An 18,275-nucleotide genomic window follows, 5' to 3' on the forward strand; every position below is an offset into this window, starting at 1 on the left:
GCTGCTCTGCCATCCCTCTACAGAGCAGGCAGGTCCTCAGCTGCATGTACAGCAGTACATCTTTTGGAGTGTTAGACAGTCCTCTATGTCTTAGAAATCTTGAAAAGAAAAACAAATCTCAGTTTTAACGTTTATTAGTTTCTCTGAGCCAATTGGGAAAAAAGATGTCCTTCACCTCAAAGGTATAAGTGACATCGAAGGGTAGCCACCAGTGTCTCGGCCACTGAAGCCTCATGCATGCTCCCACTACCAGTTTGATTTGCAGCCCCATAGTTGTGTTGAACTAAATATTCTTTCCTCTGGCCTTGTCCAGTGAACACGGTTCACATGGCTAACACCACTTCTTGTGATACGAGCACCATGCAAAGCTGAGAACGGATTGGATTTTGTGACCATTGTGCCTCCTCCTCACCTGAGAGGCCCATTTTTCCTGGTTGATTCATTAAGTGTATCAGTGCTGTCAGTCGTCTTTGGACAACTCATATGACAAGTGACTGTTGATTCATAAAGAAAATGAAGGCTTTAGATGTGAAACCCTTGTTTTCTCTTGTTCTTCTCTTAGGCAAAAGATTTTATTTTTTTCAAAAGGCTACATACTGGTATCTCAGCAGGTGTAGTGTGAGAACTGGCATTTGTTAGGCTATGGTTTCAGTGTGGATGGGCAATTCTTCAAGATGGAAAACCAAGTCTCACTGAGGTGCTGGAGCCATACTCACCTTTCTCCACATCCCCCACCATGGGCTTTCACTTTTCTCCTGTGCTTGAATTTTTTTCACATACAAATTCTTTATACACACACACACACACACACAGACACACACGCATGTCTCTCTCTGTCAATGCAGTGGCTGAATCATGGGTCACTGCAGCTTAAAACTCTTAAGCTCCAGTGATGCTTCACCTCAGCCTCTCAAGTAGCTGGGACTACAGGCATGCAAAGTTACACCCAGACAATTTTTAAATTTTTTTCTTGAGACTGAGCCTACGTATGTTGCCCAGACTCGTCTTGAACTCCTGGGATCAAGCGATCATCCCACCTTGGCCACCCAAAGTGTTTAGATTACAGGTGTGAGCTACCACTCTAAGCAAAAATATATTTTAAAGAACCGTTACAATCAAATTATGAGTTACCCCAATCGTGCCACTGCCCTCCAGCCTGGACACCAGAGCAAGACCTTGTATCCAAAAACTAAGCGAAACTAAACAAGAACAAAAAAAAACCTTATTAACAAATTAAAGTTTCAAGATTGTGTCATCTGTGTCCTTCCCTGCCCTCCAAGCTATCACTGTTAAATATAATGGTTATTGAGAAAATGGTTAGATATTATTAAGAAATTTCTATATATCCTCCAGCTGAGAATAGGTATTCTGATGTGGCCCAAATATTTTCTCACCGCTACCTTCAGGGTCTGAACTAGCAAGTCAGGACACCTGCAGAGGACAGTTTGCCATTTTCAAATAGAAAGAGAAATACCCCCGTTCATGAGAGTAATCCAGTGATTTTCTAAAAGACAAGTCAGACTGACATGCAGCACAGTCAGGGCACAATTACCCTGGAAAAATCACTTCACACAGAATGGTTGAGGAGACTTTCTAATATGAGCAAATTTGGGCAACATAATCCTTGCTTATTTATTTCCGGCGCCCGCTGCCTGCCTGATTCCTAATGGCCACACCACAGTGTGGTCAGCAGTGGGGTGCCGCATTGTGAGAGAGGGGCTCAGGGATGGGATGAAGGTCTTTACTGCGTTATCAAAATGCAGGTTAAAAAGTTGCTAAAAAGATGTCCAAATGTTCTAATTCCTACCGTTAAATAGCTGCTAAGATGCATTATACAACAGACCCAGGCAAGGGAAGGAGCATGTGCATTTCAAGTCTCAGCTCACTTCTTAATTAGCTGTGATACTCTAGGCATGTGACCCCAGCTATACGAGCCTGTTTGCCTGTCAACCCAAAACAATCCTAAGCAAAAACAACAAAGCTTGAGGCATCCTGCTACCAGACTTCAAACTATACTACAAGGCTACAGTAACCAAAACAGCACAGTACTCATACCAAAACAGATATATAGACCAATGGAACAGAACAGAGGCCTCAGAAATAACATCACACATCTACAACCATCTGATCTCCGACAAACCTGACAAAAACAAGCAATGGAGAAAGATTTCCTACTTAACAAATGGTGCTGAAAGAACTGGCTAGACACATTCAGAAAACAGAAACTGCACCCCTTCCTTACACCTTGTACAAACATTATCTCAAGGGGATTAAAGTCTTAAATGTAAAACACCAAACAATAAAAACCCTAGAAGAAAACCTAGGCAATACCATTCAGGACATAGGCATGAGCAAAGACTTCATGAATAAAATACCAAAAGCGATCACAACAAAAGCTAAAATTGACAAATGAGATCTCATTAAACTAACGAGCTTCTGCACAGCAAAAGAAGCTATCATCAGAGTGACAAGGCAACCTACAGAATGACATAAAATTTTTGCAATCTATCCATGTGTCAGAGGTCTAATATCCAGAATCTACAAGGAACTTAAATTCACACACAGAAACAAAAAACATCAAAAAGTGAGCAAAAAATATGAACAGACTCTTCTCAAAAGAAGACATTTGGCTGGCCGTGGTTGATCAAGCCTGTAATCCCAGCACTTTCAGCAGTGGAGGCAGGTGGACCATGAGGCCAGGTGTTCAAGACTAGCCGGGGCAACATGGTGAAACCATGTCTCTACTAAAAACACAAAACATTAGCTGGGTGTGTCGGTGGGTGGCCTGAAATTCCAGCTTCTTGGGAGGCTAAGGCAGGAGAATCACTTGAACCTGGGTGGCAGATGTTGCAGTTAGCCGAGATGCTACCACTGCACTCCAGCCTGGGTGACAGAGCAAGACTGCGTCTTAAAAATAATAATAATAAATAAAATAAATAAAAAGAAAAGGAAGGAGAAGAAGAAGAAGAGGAAGAGGACCTTTATACGGTCAACAAACACACAAAAAGAAAAAAGCTCATCATCACTGGAGATTAGAGAAATGCAAATCAAAACCCCAATGGGATACCGTCTCACACCATATGGAATGGCAGTTATTAAAAAGTCAGGAAACAACAGATGCTGGTGAGGCTGTGGAGAAATAGAAACGCTTTTACACTGCTGGAGGGAGTGTAAATTAGTTCAACCATTATGGAAGACAGTGTGGTGATTCCTCAAGGATCTAGAACCAGAAATACCATTTGACCCAGCAATCTCATTACTGAGTATATACACAAAGGAATATGAATCATTCTAGTGTAAAGACACATGCACTCATATGTCTATTGCAGCACTGTTTACAATAGCAAAGACTTGGAACCAACCCTAATGCCTATCATTGATACACTGGAAAAAGAAAATGTGGCACATATACACCATGAAATAATAAGCAGCCATAAAAAGAATGAGTTCATGTCCTTTGCAGGGACGTGAATGACGCTGGAAACCATTATCCCCAACAAACTAACACGGGAACAGGAAACCAAACACCATATGTTCTCACTCATATGTGGGAGTTGAACAACGAGAACACATGGACACCGGGAACAAAATATCTCACACTGGGTCCTGTTAGGGGGTTGAGATCAAGGGGAGGGAGAAAATTAGGACAAATACCTAATGCATGTGGGGCTTAAAATCTAGATGGCAGGTTGATAGGTGCAGCAAACCACCATGGCATATGTAAAACTACGTAACAAACCTGCACGTTCTGCACATGTATTCCAGAACTTAAAGTAAAACAAACTAACAAAAATACACTAAGGCTGAGGGGAGTGGGGGTAGGGGCAGGAGTCAGGCGGGGGTGGGTGAGTCCTGGAGTTTTATCCAATCAGTGACACTGATGTGGGAACCGCCCAATCAGGCGCGCAGTTGGAGAGGCGAGGAAAGGAGGGTGTGGCTTCCGGCGTTTGGCGGGTTTTGTCTCTCGCTGGCGCTGGCACAGGAGCTTGGGATCCGTCTCCTCTTTCGCCTCCTGCACCTTGGGAGCCCCGGGCTACTCTCTCACAGCCCCTGTTGCCCTGTGATCTGTAGGTCCTTGGGGACGCATAGTTAAGGTGCCAGGACATCCTGGAAGCTGGGAAATGGTGAGTATGCGGGGTTAAGCATCCCGAGAGGGGAGAGCAGGCTGTGAAACCGGCAGGACCGGCCTCCCCACGGTTAGCTCCGAGTCTCCCGCAGCTTGGCCCTCAGTCCCCTGTGGCTGCAAGATGGCCGCTGGGCCAGCAGCGAGGACCCCCACGTCCCGCCCGGCCCATCCGGTCCTGTCCCTGGGCAGCGCCCTGCTCTGCGCCCACAGCCATGAGTATTAACCAGATTGTTCAGGGATGCCACGTGGGTCATCAGGGAAAAACCGCGACTGGGTGTTTGCGTGGGAGGAGCTGCGGCCCGTGGGGTCCACAGTCTCTCTTGTTAAAAATTAACGGGAGTCTATGTTAAAAGTTTCATCAGTTTATCAGAACAAAGAGTGATTGGTGAAATGGAAAGCACCCAGCCATGATTTCTGATCCACCCGAGGGGCATAAAGGAAAGGCTTACATAAGATGCATGAGAAAGCAGCCCAAATTCAAGAATTGGTTACAGTTCTGTAGTCGCCTTATTTGAACTATCCAGATGGAAGTGTCCTGGTTACATATTCAGAGGTTAATTGCATGTTTGTGATTGTTTAAACCTGCCTTTTGTTTCAGGCTAAGATAATGGTTTATAGGAAATGTATTTGAGTTAGGTTTTAGATTTTTTTTTTTAACCTATGAACACAGGGCACTAGAGCCACTTTAGTCTAATTTTCTGCTCTTTAATTATGTTAACACTCCAGAGGAGGACTGGTTTTCTCCTGTGTTTTTTCAATGTATGGCAATTGGAACCTCTAATCGACCACCCTGTTTTTCAGCCTAACTCAGGCTTGCAGTAAAATTATCAGTTCCCACTTTCTTTGCTGCATTCTCAAATGCAACACGAGACCAGCTTTCCCTTGCCCATTTACAATGCTATTAGCTATTTGTCTTTTATTACACATTTCATTAAAGTTTTCTATTATTGCATTTCTTTCTACTTCTCCCTACATTTCTGCCCATATTTGCTTTTTATATTTAGAAGCCTCCCTTTTGGGTGCATAAATTTATACAGCTATATTCTCTTGAGAAATTAACCTCTATTATTATTGTATGCTAAACTCATTTCATGCTTGTGAGAGACATTACTAGAAAGTCTATTTTGTCTAATTTAAGCATAACTGCCATTGCAATCCTTTGGTTATTATTTGCATGGAATATCATTTTCTATCCTTTCACTTTTATACTATGCTCTTTATTCATAATTGAGTCTCCTGTAAGCAGCATATCACGAGGTTTAAAATACATTTATCCATTCTGTCTCTTTTAGTCTCTTTTGGCTGCTGCAACATAATATCAGAGGCTGGTAACTAATAAAGAATAGAATTGTATGAGACTCATGATTCTGGAGGCTGGGAAGGCAAAACAACATGATACTGGTATCTGTTGAAGGTCTAGTTGCTGGATAATAACATGGCCAAAGATGTGAGGGAGAGAGAGCTTTCTTTTTTCAATTTATAACAGAACCATTCTTGTTAAAATTAGCCCATTCCCATAATAAGAACATTAATGCATTCATGAGGGCAGAGTGCTTATAGCTTAATTAATTTTTAAAGGTTCCACCTCTTAATTATATCACATTGGCTATTAAATTTTATCCTAAATTTTGGAGATGACATTCAGTCTACAGCAGTATCTGTTTAGTAGATAATTTAATCTTTTTATTTGTAAGGTAGTGAGGTAAGCAGTTACTATTGTAAATTTGTAGTTTTCTGTCCATTTTAAGTTTGCTTCTTTTTTTTCTGGTTCTGTCTTTCCTGTAGTATTGTTAATTTTTGTTGAGACAAAGTTATGCTTTCTTGCTCAGACTGAAGTGCAGTGGCATATCACAGCTCACTGTAGCCTCAACCTCCTGGGCTCAAGCAATCCTCCCACCTTAGCCACCCAAGTACCTTGGACTACAGACACGTACCACAACACCCAAGGAGCTTATGATTCTTCCACATTGGCCTCCCAAAGTGTTGGAATTATAAGCAGGAGCCACCGTATCCAATGTGTAATTTTTGTTGTTTGTGTATGCTTTAATTACTTTCTCTTTTTCTTTACTGCGTTTTTTTTTTCCTAGTGGTTATCATGAGACTTAGGTAAAACACCTTGTATTTTAATAGTCTAGTTTAAGATGATAACAATTTAGAGTATTCTGAATTTCAGTGTGTATTTACCATTTTAGTGACATTTATACTTTAGTATTTTTCATATTGTTAGTTAGCATTTCATCATATCAATGTGAAGATTTCTTCCAGACCATGGCTGGAGAAGGAAAGAAGGTGTGTTTTGCCTGATTCAGGGACTATAGAGAGAACCAAGTTCTGCAGGCCTGTCACTTAAGTCTCAGGTGAGTATGAATTCTCTTGTGTTTTCCGCAGACTGTTGCAGTGTCAGGACCAAGGTCAAATGAGTTATAGCCAAGTCTACAGTAAGATGTGGCAGTATTCTGTTTTGAAGCTGGGACCATGATTGGCAAGCTTGCCACTTGATCAAGTGCTTACCCTCTAAAGATGTCTCCCTTGGTCTTTGTCTCCAGCTGGGTGTCGCAAACTCTGAACTGGGTTGCAAGGCTTTCATGAATGCACTTATGTTTGCTGTGGCAGCTGCATTATGTTGTGGGGGATGTGGATGCAGAACCTCCCATTCTATCTTCTTGCTTCTGTTACTGTCCTTTATGTTTCACTTTCTCAAATGAATGTCAAGCTGGTGATTTTTAGATTCAAAAATTCTAAAATAAATTGCTCAAATTTACACATTATGTAAGCTATTAATAAAATTTCTTGCAGGTGCTACATATTTATTAAAATTTTTGGTTGTAATTTTAAGCTCACTGCAGGCAGAAAGGAATAATTAACATTTATATACTTTTTTTTAGTCTGTGTCTAAATGATGGTATATTTTAATTCCAGATATTTACTTTATACTTCAGTAATGCTCATCGTATTTTGCAAAATTTATGTTGTTCTTTTATTTGGAAATATAAGGCTTTTTTAGCTCCTGAAAGCTACAGTATAGTCATATAATTTTATTATATTTTGTGGTAGGAAGAGCAGCAACATATTGAGAACATAAGAAAATTATCCTGTATTTTTAATGATTATTTATTAAATTCTTCTCATTAGAGCCTAATATTAATGATTGTAATGTATTTTCTGTATAGTTTTACTGCAATTTATTAAATTCAATGACTTAAAATGTCTGCTTTTCATAAGTGCACAAAGTTGAATGCTGTAGATACCTAAAGAGTCATTTTTCGGCCGGGTGTGGTGGCTCATGCCTGTATTCCCAGCACTTTGGGAGGCCAAGGCGGGTAGACCACGATGTCAGGAGATCGAGGCCATCATGAGTAACATGGTGAAACCCCGTCTCTACTAAATAGACAAAAAATTAGCCGGGCATAGTGGCAGGCACCTGTATTCCTAGCTACTCGGGAGGCTGAGGCAGGAGAATGGAGTGAACCCAGTGGGCAGAGTTTGCCATGAGCTGAGATCACGCCACTGCACTCCAGCCTGGGTGACAGGGCAAGACTCTGTCTCAAAAAAAAAAAGTTATTTTTCATTGTAAATCTATGTTGTATTCAGGATTTTATGCGTTAAAATCTCTCTTCTTATTTTCAGTTCCGTGTTATTGAGTTTCTTTTCTGGGGGGTTATGTTTTCTCAGATCAGTTAATTGTATTTTTGCTTTTAAAGCTTGATATCATGAGTTGAATGATAATTTTTAGCTCGATACACTTTATCTCAATGTGATGTTTAATATATGTGTGAATTAGCTGTGTTTGTTGCTTATAGATATATCTGTATGTTTTTCACCTGTGTAAGTATGACATCTTTTTTCCTTGTTTTTTTGTTTTGTTTTGTTTTGTTTTTCTCAGTTTCAGATAGGCTTTTTTTTTAAAGAGAATTTTAAAACAGAGTCAAAAGAACAGAAATCAGTTATTTGTCCTCTTGCAGGGCAGGGAGACAACTTCCTTCCCCACGGGTTTGAGGCTATGGCTAAGTGGTGAGTCTTGGGGAGATGCAGAAAGGATCCATCCCAGACACTTGGCTGGACTTAAGTAAGCATAGCCTTTGGGCCACAAGACCTGATGTCTTGGGTACTGGTCTGGACATAAGTCCCCATCTTCCCAGCAATGTCATCTTTTGTCTGCAACAACTGGCTGGAGAAATATTTCAGAAAGATGTGTGTCTGGAACACCCAAAGGCATACCTTTCCTTTCTCCTTGGCATAGGCCTTGCAGCACTGAAGAAAGACCAGGTTTGCAATGGAGCCTTCAATAGTTTTCATCCCTATGGAGCTCAGGGGCTCATAGGGTGACAGGAGAGGAGACAAAGCTAACTTGGGAAGAGTCTTTGTCCTTTAGCTTCTCCCCCACTGAAACACTATATATTGGGGCCACAGTTCATGGCAAAACACGCATGCTCTTTCTCTCACACCCACATCTCGGGAACCCAACAACTTGATGGCAGGTAGCTCTGGGTATCCTTGGTCTGGCATTCACCCACTGGGCATCTAAGCTGTCCTAAAGCTCTTTTCAATCACTTCTCATGCTTTCCAGGCCCAAGTGGGTAGGTGTTCCAGCCTTCACTCTTTCAGGCTGATCATAGAGGCACAGTGTGGGAAAATCCCCTACTGTGATGGCCATTGCTGGGAAGCAGGGAAGGCTAAGTGCCCACTGCTGCCCAAGGCTAGTGTAGATGCCCTCTGCTGCACTCATCTCCTCAAAGATTGATATCAGGTGCAGCAGCTTCTGTCTGGAATGTTATCAAACCAGGACTGCACAGGCACTGCATTCTCTGGGTGGAAGACGTAAAAAGCAGGCGAGTTGTCCAGGATGAGAGTTTTTCTCAGGTTCCTCCCCAGATGGCTGAGGTCCTTGACATAGCAGTCCTGGTGGAACAAACCCGACTCATGGGACAGGCAGCCCCAGACTATCCCACACCATTCCATCACACCCATCACAGGATCTGCATACTTGTTCAGGCTGGAATGAAGACAGCAATGAAGAAAACACATTTAAACACTTCCTCCATTCATATCAGGAACTCATCCTTATAAGGCCTCATGAGCACATGGATCTGGGGCGTGGTCCCCTCAATCTCTACAGGCACTAGGCAGTCAGCATTGCTGATTGGCTTAAAGGAGCTATGCACAAGGGTTTCATCCAGGTCAGTGACCATACAGATCGTTCCTTGATTTTTCTCTGTCACCTGTGGGAGCAGGGAGGTTCCTGGGATCTGATAAAACTTTTGCTGGATACCCTGGAGCTGATCCGACATAGCAGTGGTTTTGACTTCCTCCTTATGTGTGGAGAGCTCAGCGGGGGAACTTGACTGTCCAACATGCTGGGTGCAAGAACAGCAGAAAGGGGACTTTTAAGATGTGACAAACATGAGGCCTCTTCGGAGAGCACTTTGTAAACCAGGCCTTGCTTGGTAAAGACCAGGGCATCTTCCTTCCATGCCTGGGTGATGATGGAGTCTTGTTCCATCTAATAATCCTGAGGGCTGGGCTGGCTGTGTGGGAAGACTGGCAGGCATGCTGGCTGGGCTGGGCTCAGGGGAATGGGCTGGGGCCTGATTCAGTTCCCGAGAGTCTGACCTCCATAGCTGTTCACTTTCCCTCTCTCCTTTCCATCACTAGCCGGGAAGGGAGGTGGCTTGTAGGGAGAGTAGATGGCCTTGGCAGCGGCTCCCCAGGGTGCCCCCTGCCTTGATTCCCCCAGCAGGAGCTTCAAGATCCTCAGTTTGGATCTAACATAAAGAATCCACCAGATACGCATTTTTTTTCAACTTTTATTTTAAGTTCAGGGGTCCATATGTGATAAACTTTTTTTTTCAACTTTTAAGTTTAGGGGTCCATGTGCAGAATATGCAGGTCTCTTACATACATAAATGTGTGCCACTGTGGTTTACTGCACAGATCATCTCATAACCCAGGTACTAAGCCCAGCATCCGCAGCTATTCTTCCTGATGCTCTCCTTCCCCTCCCCCATGCCATGAAACAGGTGTCCAGTGTGTGTTGTTCTTCCTGTTGTGTCCATGTGTTCTCATTGATCTGCTTCCACTAATAAGTTAGAATAGTAATAGGTGGCGTTTGGTTTTCTGTTCCTGCATTAGTTTGCTGGAAGTAATGGCTTCAAACTCCAACCATGTCCCTGAAAGAGACATCACCTCATTACATTTTATGGCTTCATAGTGTTCCATGGGGTGTGTGTACCACATTTTCTTTATCCAGTCTATCATTGATGGGCATGTAGATTGATTACATGACATTGCTGTTGTTAATAGTGCTGCAATGAACATATGTATACATGTATTTTTAAAATAGAATTATTTATATTCCTTTGGGTGTATACCTAGTAATGGTATTGCTGGGTCAAATGGTATTTCTGCTTCTAGGTCTTTGAGGAATCTCCACACTCTCTTCCCCAATGCTTGAAATAATTTACACTCCCACCAACAGTGTAAAAGTGTTCCCTTTTCTCCACAACCTCGCCACCATCTGTTTTTTTTTTTTTTTTACTTTTTATTAATAGCCATTATAATTGGTGTGAGATGGTATCTCATTGTGGTTTTGATTTGTATTTATCCACTTATCAGTGATGTTAAGCTTTTCATGTTTGTTGGGCACATGTATGTCTTCTTTAGAGATATGTCTGTTCATGTTCTTTGACCCCTTTTTAATGGGGTTGTTTTTTTTCTCTTGTAAATTTTGTTAAATTCCTTGTAGATTCTGGATATTAGACATTTGTCAGATGGATAGGTTGCAAAATTTTTCTCCCATTCTCTAGGTTGTCGGCTCTGATGATAGTTTCTTTGGCTCTGCAGAAGCTCTTTAGTTTAATTAGACCCCATTAGTCAATTTTTGCTTTTTTTGCTATTGCTTTTGGCCTTTCTGTCATAAAATCTTTGCTCATGCCTATATCCTGAATGGTATTATCTAGATTTTTTCTTCTAAGGTTTTTATAGTTTTGGGTTGTACATTTAAGTCTTTAATCCATCTTGAGTTAATTTTCGTCTATGGTGTTAGGAAGGGTTCCAATTTTAATTCTCTGCATATGGCTAGCCAGTTCTCCTAGAACCATTTATTGACTAGGGAGACCTTTCCCTAATTCCTTGTTTTTGTTGACTTTGTCAAAGATCAGGTTGTTGTAGGTTTTTGGCTTTATTTTTAGGTTCTCTATTTTGTTTCATTTGTCTATGTGTCTGTTTCTATACTTGTACCATGCTGTTTTTGTTACTGTACTCTTCTAGTATAGTTTGAAGTTAGGTAGAGTGACACTTCCAGCTTTTTTTTTTTTTTTTTCTTAAGGTTGGCTTGGCTATTTGGGCTCTTTTTTGCTTCCATATGAATTTTTAAAGTTTTTATTTTTCTAATTCTCCGAGGAATGTCAGTAGTTCAATGGGAATAGCATTGAATCTATAAATTACTTAGGGCAATATACTCATATTCTTGATACTGATTCTTCCACTCCATGAGCATGGAATGTTTCTCCATCTGTTTTGTGTCCACTCTGATTTCTCTGAGCAGTTGTTTGTAATTCTCCTGGAAGATGTTCTTCACTTTCTTTCTTAGCTGTATTCCTAAGTATTTTTTTCTCTTTGTAGCAAATGTGAATGAAAGTTCATTCATGATTTGTCTCCCTGCTTGCCTGTTGTTTGTGTATGGGAATGCTAGCTACTTTTGCACATTGATTTTATATCCTGAGATTTTGCTACTGTTGCTTATCACCTTAAGAAGCTTTGGGGCTGAGACGATGAGGTTTTCTAGATATAGGATCTGGTCATCTGCAAACAAAGATAATTTGACTTCCTCTCTTTCTATTAGAATACTCTTTATTTCTCCCTCTGGCCTGATTTTCCTGGCCAAGTCTTCTGATACTATGTTGAATGGGAGTGGTGAGAGAGGGCATCCTTTTCTTGTGCCAGTTTCCAGGGGGAATGTTTCCAGCTTTTGCACATTCAGTATGATATTGGCTGTGGGTTTGTTGTATATGGCTCTTATTATTTTGAGGTATGTTTCTTCACTTCCTAGTTTATTGAGAATTTTAAACATGAAAGAATCCTGAATATTATTGGATGCTTTTTCTGCATTTATTGAGATAATCATGTGGTTTTTGTATTTAGTTCTCCTTATGTGATGAGTCACATTTATTGATTTGCATATGTTGAACCAACCTTGCATCCTGGGGACAAAGCCAACTCCATTGTGGTGGATGCACTTTTTAATGTGCTGCTGGATTTGGTTTGCCAGTATTTTATTGAGGATGTTTTCACAGTGTTCATCAAAGACATTGGCATGATGTTTTGTTGTTGTTGTAGTATCTATGTTAGGTTTTGGTATCTGGATGATGCTGGCCTGATAGTATGAGTTAGAGAGAACTTCTTTGTCTTCAATTTTTTTTGGATAGTTTTAGGAGAGAAGGTACCATCTCCTCTTCATACCTCTGGTCAAATTCAGCTTGCTTGGTAGGCTAGTTATTACTGCCTCTATTTCAGAACACTTTATTGATCTATTCAGGATTCAGTCTTACAGAGGGTTTATTTTGCAAGGAAATTGTCTATTTCTTCTAGATTTTCTGGTTTATGTGCATACAGGTGTTTATAGTGTTCTCTGACGGTTGTTCGTATTTCCATGGGATCAGTGATGGTATCTCCTTTACTATTTCTATTTGTGTTTGGTTCTCCTTTCTTTTCTTATTTATTTGCCTAGCTAGTGTTCCATCTAGTTTATTAATTTTTTTTCATAAAAGCGGCTCCTGGATTGGTTGACTTTATTTTTGGAAGAGTTTTCAGTGTCTCTGTCTCCTTGAGCTCTACTCTGATCTTGGTTATTTCTTGTTTTCTGCTAGCTATCTTGTTCATTTTCACTTGGTTTTCTAGTTCTTTTAATCAAGATGTTAGGCTGTTAACTTTAGATCTTTCTAGTTTCTCTCTCTTTTTTTTTTTTTTCTTTTGGCAGAGTCTCACTCTGTCACCCAGGCTGGAGTACAGTGGCATGATTTCCACTCACTGCAACGTCCACTTCTCAGTTTTAAGTGATTTCTGCTGTCTCAGCTTCCTGAGTAGCTGGGATTACTGATGTGCATCACCAAACCCAACTAATTTTTGTATTTTTTTGTAGATGTGGGGTTTTGCTGTTGGCCAGGCTGGTCTTGAACATCTGCCCTTAAGCGATCTGCCTGCCCCAGCCTCCCAAAATGCTGGAACTACAGGCATGAGCCACCATGCCCGGCCCTTTCTAGCTTTTTGATGTAGACATTAGTGCTATAAATTTCCCTCTTTTCTTGGTTTCCAATGATTATTTTATTCTATCTTGGTGAGTAGTGAGGGAAATAATCTTAAATTCACAATCAACATATAGTTTAAATCCATATAATTGTGTGAGAAGAACCCTTTGTTATTAGAAGGTGATGTTTGAAAGATTTTCTAACTGTGCCTTTTAGTTAGTCTTAAATTTCTAATTGTAGTTAAAAACATGCCATTGTCATTTCTAACATTTTAAGTATATGGTTTAGAAGTGGTAAGTATAGTTTTATTGTTTTGCAATAGGTTTTAGATAATTTTTGTCTTACAAAAGTAAAAGTGAATACTCATTACTTGTGAAAGAAGTTAGTTAGCTTGCCTTAGGTAGATAGCAAGAGAAGAGTCCCTGGAAAGTCCCTGTTCAGTGCCTCATCCGTGCATAACATATAAAGAAGCCTGGAAAAAATCAAGCTGCAGACACTAGCAAGGGAACTAGCACATGGTGTTGTGCTTGGAGACATGCCCGTGGCTGCACAGATAGAAAAACCTCTGGCCCATTTGGATAAAAATTTGTACAAAACTCCAGCTTACTCAGATAAAGGAACAAGAACGACCTAGCATAGAAATGCCTTTGTTTGGCCAGGCACGGTGGATCATGCCTGTAATCCCAGAAATTTGGGAGGTAGAGGTGGGCGGATCACCTGAGGTCGGGAGTTCGAGACCAGCATGACCAAGATGGACAAAACTTGTCTTTTCTAAAAATACAAAATTAGCCGGGCACGGTGCTGCATGCCTGTAATCCCAGCTACTTGGGAGGCTGAGGCAGGAGAATCGCTTGAACCCAGGAAACGGAGGTTGCTGTGAGCCGAGATCGCACCATTGCACTCCAGCCTGGGCAACAAGAGCAAAACTGCAACTCAAAAAAAAAAAAAAAAAAAAAGAAAGAAAGACAAGAAAAAGAAAAAAGAAATGCCTTTGTCTTTGTGCAGTCAGTGGGCTCCCAGGAAAAGTTTCCTCTCTTTTTGTGGGCATGGGCACAGTGGGCTCGGGTGCGTTCCTGTTGATGCTCTCCTTTATTTGGACTGTGTAAGTCTGACCTGTATGAATAATTACTTCAGTCCCTGATTGCTCCCAAGCCAAGCTTTCACCTTAGCTTCTGATAAGTCCTGGGCCAAGCTAAGCAGCTTCTGTCAATCATCCCTTCAGCTCCTCATTGTTCCCGGGCCAAAGTCCTGGGCCAAGCTGAGCCACACGTTTTTCAAGACAGCCTGTGAACTAGGCACATTCCTTTCCTTTCCCAGTCCATAAAAACCCTGGACCCCAGCGTCGTAGAGGGCACCCCTTTCAGACACCTATCTCTGCTAGCAAAGAGCTTTCTTCTCTTGCTTATCAAACTTTCACTCCAACCTCACCTTTGTGTTCATGCTCCTTAATCTCCTTAGAGGTAGAACAAAGAACTCTGGATGTTATCTCAGACTACGAGGGACTGTTACATCTTGGTGCACTGCTGAGACTACAACACTTGGTTTCTTTGAGTTTGACTAAATGTTTTAAGTAAGTGTAATTATACAGTTTTCCTTTTGACTGTCTTATTTTACTTAACATAATGTTTTCAATATTTGTCTTATTGTAGTACTTTTCAAGATTTCCTTATTTTTAAGGCTGAATGCTATCCCAGTGAATATACAAGCCCTGTTTTTTGAATCTACTCATCCTTAAAGGTACATTTGCTTCGAGGTAGCATGTTTGTGAGTAATACTACAATGTACATAAATGTGCATATATCTATGTTCTGCTTTGCCTGTTTGGGATTTTTTCATACAGTGATTCAGTTGTATGTTTATTTCCTTGCTTTTGTTGTCTGATCCGTTGATGTTACATCCCCCAAGTTATTGCCGAGACCGATTGTCATGAAGCTTCACCCTTCTCTATTCTGCCAGGAATTTTACAGCTATGGGTTTTACATTGTAATCTTCATTCATTTTTAAAAATTGACACATGTAGTTGTGCATATTTTGGGGAAATAATTATATATATATGTTGTATAACAATAAAAATAAGAGTACTTAGTATATTTGTTGCCTCATGCATGTGTTATTTTTGTGGTGAGAATATTCAAAAACTTCTTCTCTAGCTATTTTATCTTTATGTATTAATTTTTTTTAGAAACAGGATCTTGCCCTAACACCCAGACTGGAGTGCAGTGGTGCAATCCTAGCTCACTGTAACCTCAAACAATCTTCTAACCTTAGTTTCCCAATTAGCTGAGACTACAGGAAGCTGCCACTATGCCTGGCTAATGTTTTAATTTTTCATAGAGACGGGGTCGCACTATGTTGTCCAGGCTAATCTTGAACTTCTGACTTCAAGTAATTATCCTGCCTCAGTCTCCCAAAATGTATGGATTGCAAGAATGTGCCACCACAACTGGTCTCTTTTAGCTATTTTGTAATATGAGATAACTTTTCATTAATTATTTTTATCCTACTGTGTAATAAAAAACAAAAACTTATTTCTCCTATCTAATCATAACACAATACTTGTGAAGCAGACTTTTCCCATCCTCCCGCTTCAGTCTCTGGTAACCCCTGTTGTACTCTTTGCTGATATCAACCCTTTTTTTCAGGTTCCTCAAATGAGTGAGATAATAAGATCATAAAGTGTTTTTCTATGTGGCTTATTTTACTTAACATGGTATGCTCAAGGTTCATCCATGCTCTTTTAACTGACAGAATTTTATCCTTTCTTATGGCTGAATAGGATTTCACTGTGTATACATAGTACATTTTCCTTATCCATTTATCTGTTGCTGTACATTTGAATTGATTCCATATGTAAGCTATTATAAATAGTTCTGTAACGAACATGGGAATGCAAATATCTTTTTGACAAAGTGATATCCTTTTTTTTTGGATATACACCCAGAAGTAAAGTTGCGGGATCATATAATAGATATATTTTTAATTTCTTTCAGAAACCTCCATACTATTTTCTATAATGGCCATACTAATTTACAATTCCACCAACAAGGTATACATTCACTCTTTTTTATATCCTCATTAGTACTTGTTTTATTTTTTATTTATTTATTTATTTACTTTTACTATAGCCATTCCAATGGGAATGAGGTGGTACCTCATTGTGGCTTGGATTTGCATTTCCTTGGTGATTACTAATGTAGAACATCTTTTTATGTTCCAGTTAGCCATTTTTGTATCTCTTTTTGACAAACATCTGTTAAGGTCTTTTGCATTTTTTAAATTAGATTATAAGTGTATTTCATTTTGAGATTTTAAAGTTTCTTACATATTCTGAATATTAACCTTTTGTCACATGTATAGCCTGAAAACATTTTCTTTCATCGCCTAAGCTGTCTCTTCATTCTTTTAGTTGTTTTTTAATATGAAAAAGCATTTTAGTTTGACATAATGTTGTTTGCTTATTCTTGATTTTGTTGCCTATGTTTTGAAATCTTATTTTAATATTGCTTTCACCGTCCAATGTTATAAAGCATTTTTTAATGTTTTTCTCTAATAGTTTCATAATTGATGGCATTACATTTAAGTCTTTAGTTTTAGTTGATTTTCAAATATGGCAAGGCACAAGGGTCTAGTATTATTTTTCTGAATGTAAATATTTAAATGGCCCTGCACCATTTATTGAAGAGATTAGCTTTTCTCTAAAGTGTGTTCTTGGCAATTTTGTTGACAATCAGTTGGCTTTAGGTGCATAAATTAACTTCTGGGCTTATTGGGCACATTAGTCTATGTGTTTGTTTTCATGCCAGTACAGTGCTGTTTTAGTTACTGTAGCTTTACAGGAAGTTTTGAAGTTTGATAAAGTGATGCCTTTAGCTTTGCTTATTTTGCTCAATGTTGCTTTGTCTATTCAGAGTTTTTTGTGGATCCATATAAATTTAAAATATTTTTTATTTCTGTGAAAAAATGTCATTGGTATTTTGATAAAAATCACATTAAGTCTGTAGATCACTTTGGGTAGCTATATTAACAGTATTCTTCCAGTGTATAAACACAATATTTTTTCCTTTATTCAATTGTATTTTATATTTTTTATCCATGTTTTGTCGTTTTCAGAGTAGAGAGCTTTTACCTTTTTAGTTTTTTTTTGCTAGGTGTATTAGTCGGGCTCCCTAGAGAGATCATGAGATCCCACAATAGGTTGTCTGCAAGTTTGAGGAGCAAGGAGAGGCGGTCCACGTCCCAAAGCTGAAGAACGTGGAGTCTGGTGTTTGACGGCTGGAAGCGTCCAGCACAGGAGAAAGATGTAGGCTGGGAGCTTAGGCCAGTCTCTGTTTTTCACGCTTTTCTGCCTGCTTTATATTCACTGGCAGCTGATTAGATGGTGCTCTCCCGATTAAGAATGGATCTCCCTTTCCCAGCCCACTGACTCAAATGTTAATCTCGTTTGTCAACACTCTCACAGACACACCCAGGATGAATGCTTTCTATCCTCCAATCCAATCAATTTGACACCCGGTATTAGCCATCACATTAAGTATTTTCATTTTTGTAGCTTTTGCTTATGCAGAAGAAGAATTGGATGAAACTCAGCATTCATTATGATGAAAACTCTCAACAAGTTAGGAATAGAAAATATGTGTCTTAACACAATAAAGGCCATTTATGACAAATCAATGCTATCATTATACTGAATAAGGAAAGGCTGAAAGCTTTCTCTCTGAGATCTGGAACAAGACATATCATCCAAACTTTCAGGCCTCTTATTCAAAATAGTACTGGAAGTCCTAGCCAAGGAAATTAGGCAAGAGGAAGAAATGAAAGTCATACTAATTGGAAAGGATGAAGTCAAATGGTCTCTCATTGTGGACAAAATAATCTTATATGTGAAAAACTCTAAACATTACACCAAA

General features: G+C 39.8%; 1 long non-coding RNA gene across 14 annotated transcripts in view; it reads left to right on the forward strand.

The window, feature by feature from the left end:
• The first annotated feature begins 3,849 nt into the window (after positions 1-3,849).
• The window catches only part of LOC129393846 (uncharacterized), a 42,879-nt gene continuing 28,453 nt past the window's right edge, over positions 3,850-18,275 (forward strand). For 6 of the 14 annotated variants that reach the window (XR_010111078.1, XR_010111075.1, XR_010111067.1 and 3 more), the window contains exons 1-2: positions 3,873-4,124; positions 6,381-6,483. This is a non-coding gene — a long non-coding RNA (uncharacterized LOC129393846). Of the gene's footprint in view, positions 4,125-6,380; positions 6,484-14,826; positions 14,939-15,045; positions 15,459-16,358; positions 16,684-17,917; positions 17,941-18,275 lie in introns of those variants that run through there. The other 8 variants (XR_010111068.1, XR_008620945.2, XR_010111070.1 and 5 more) reach the window with 8 other exon arrangements.

This window comes from Pan paniscus, chromosome 22, assembly GCF_029289425.2.
Source record: "Pan paniscus chromosome 22, NHGRI_mPanPan1-v2.0_pri, whole genome shotgun sequence".
In the NCBI taxonomy this organism is placed as follows: Eukaryota; Metazoa; Chordata; class Mammalia; order Primates; family Hominidae; genus Pan; species Pan paniscus.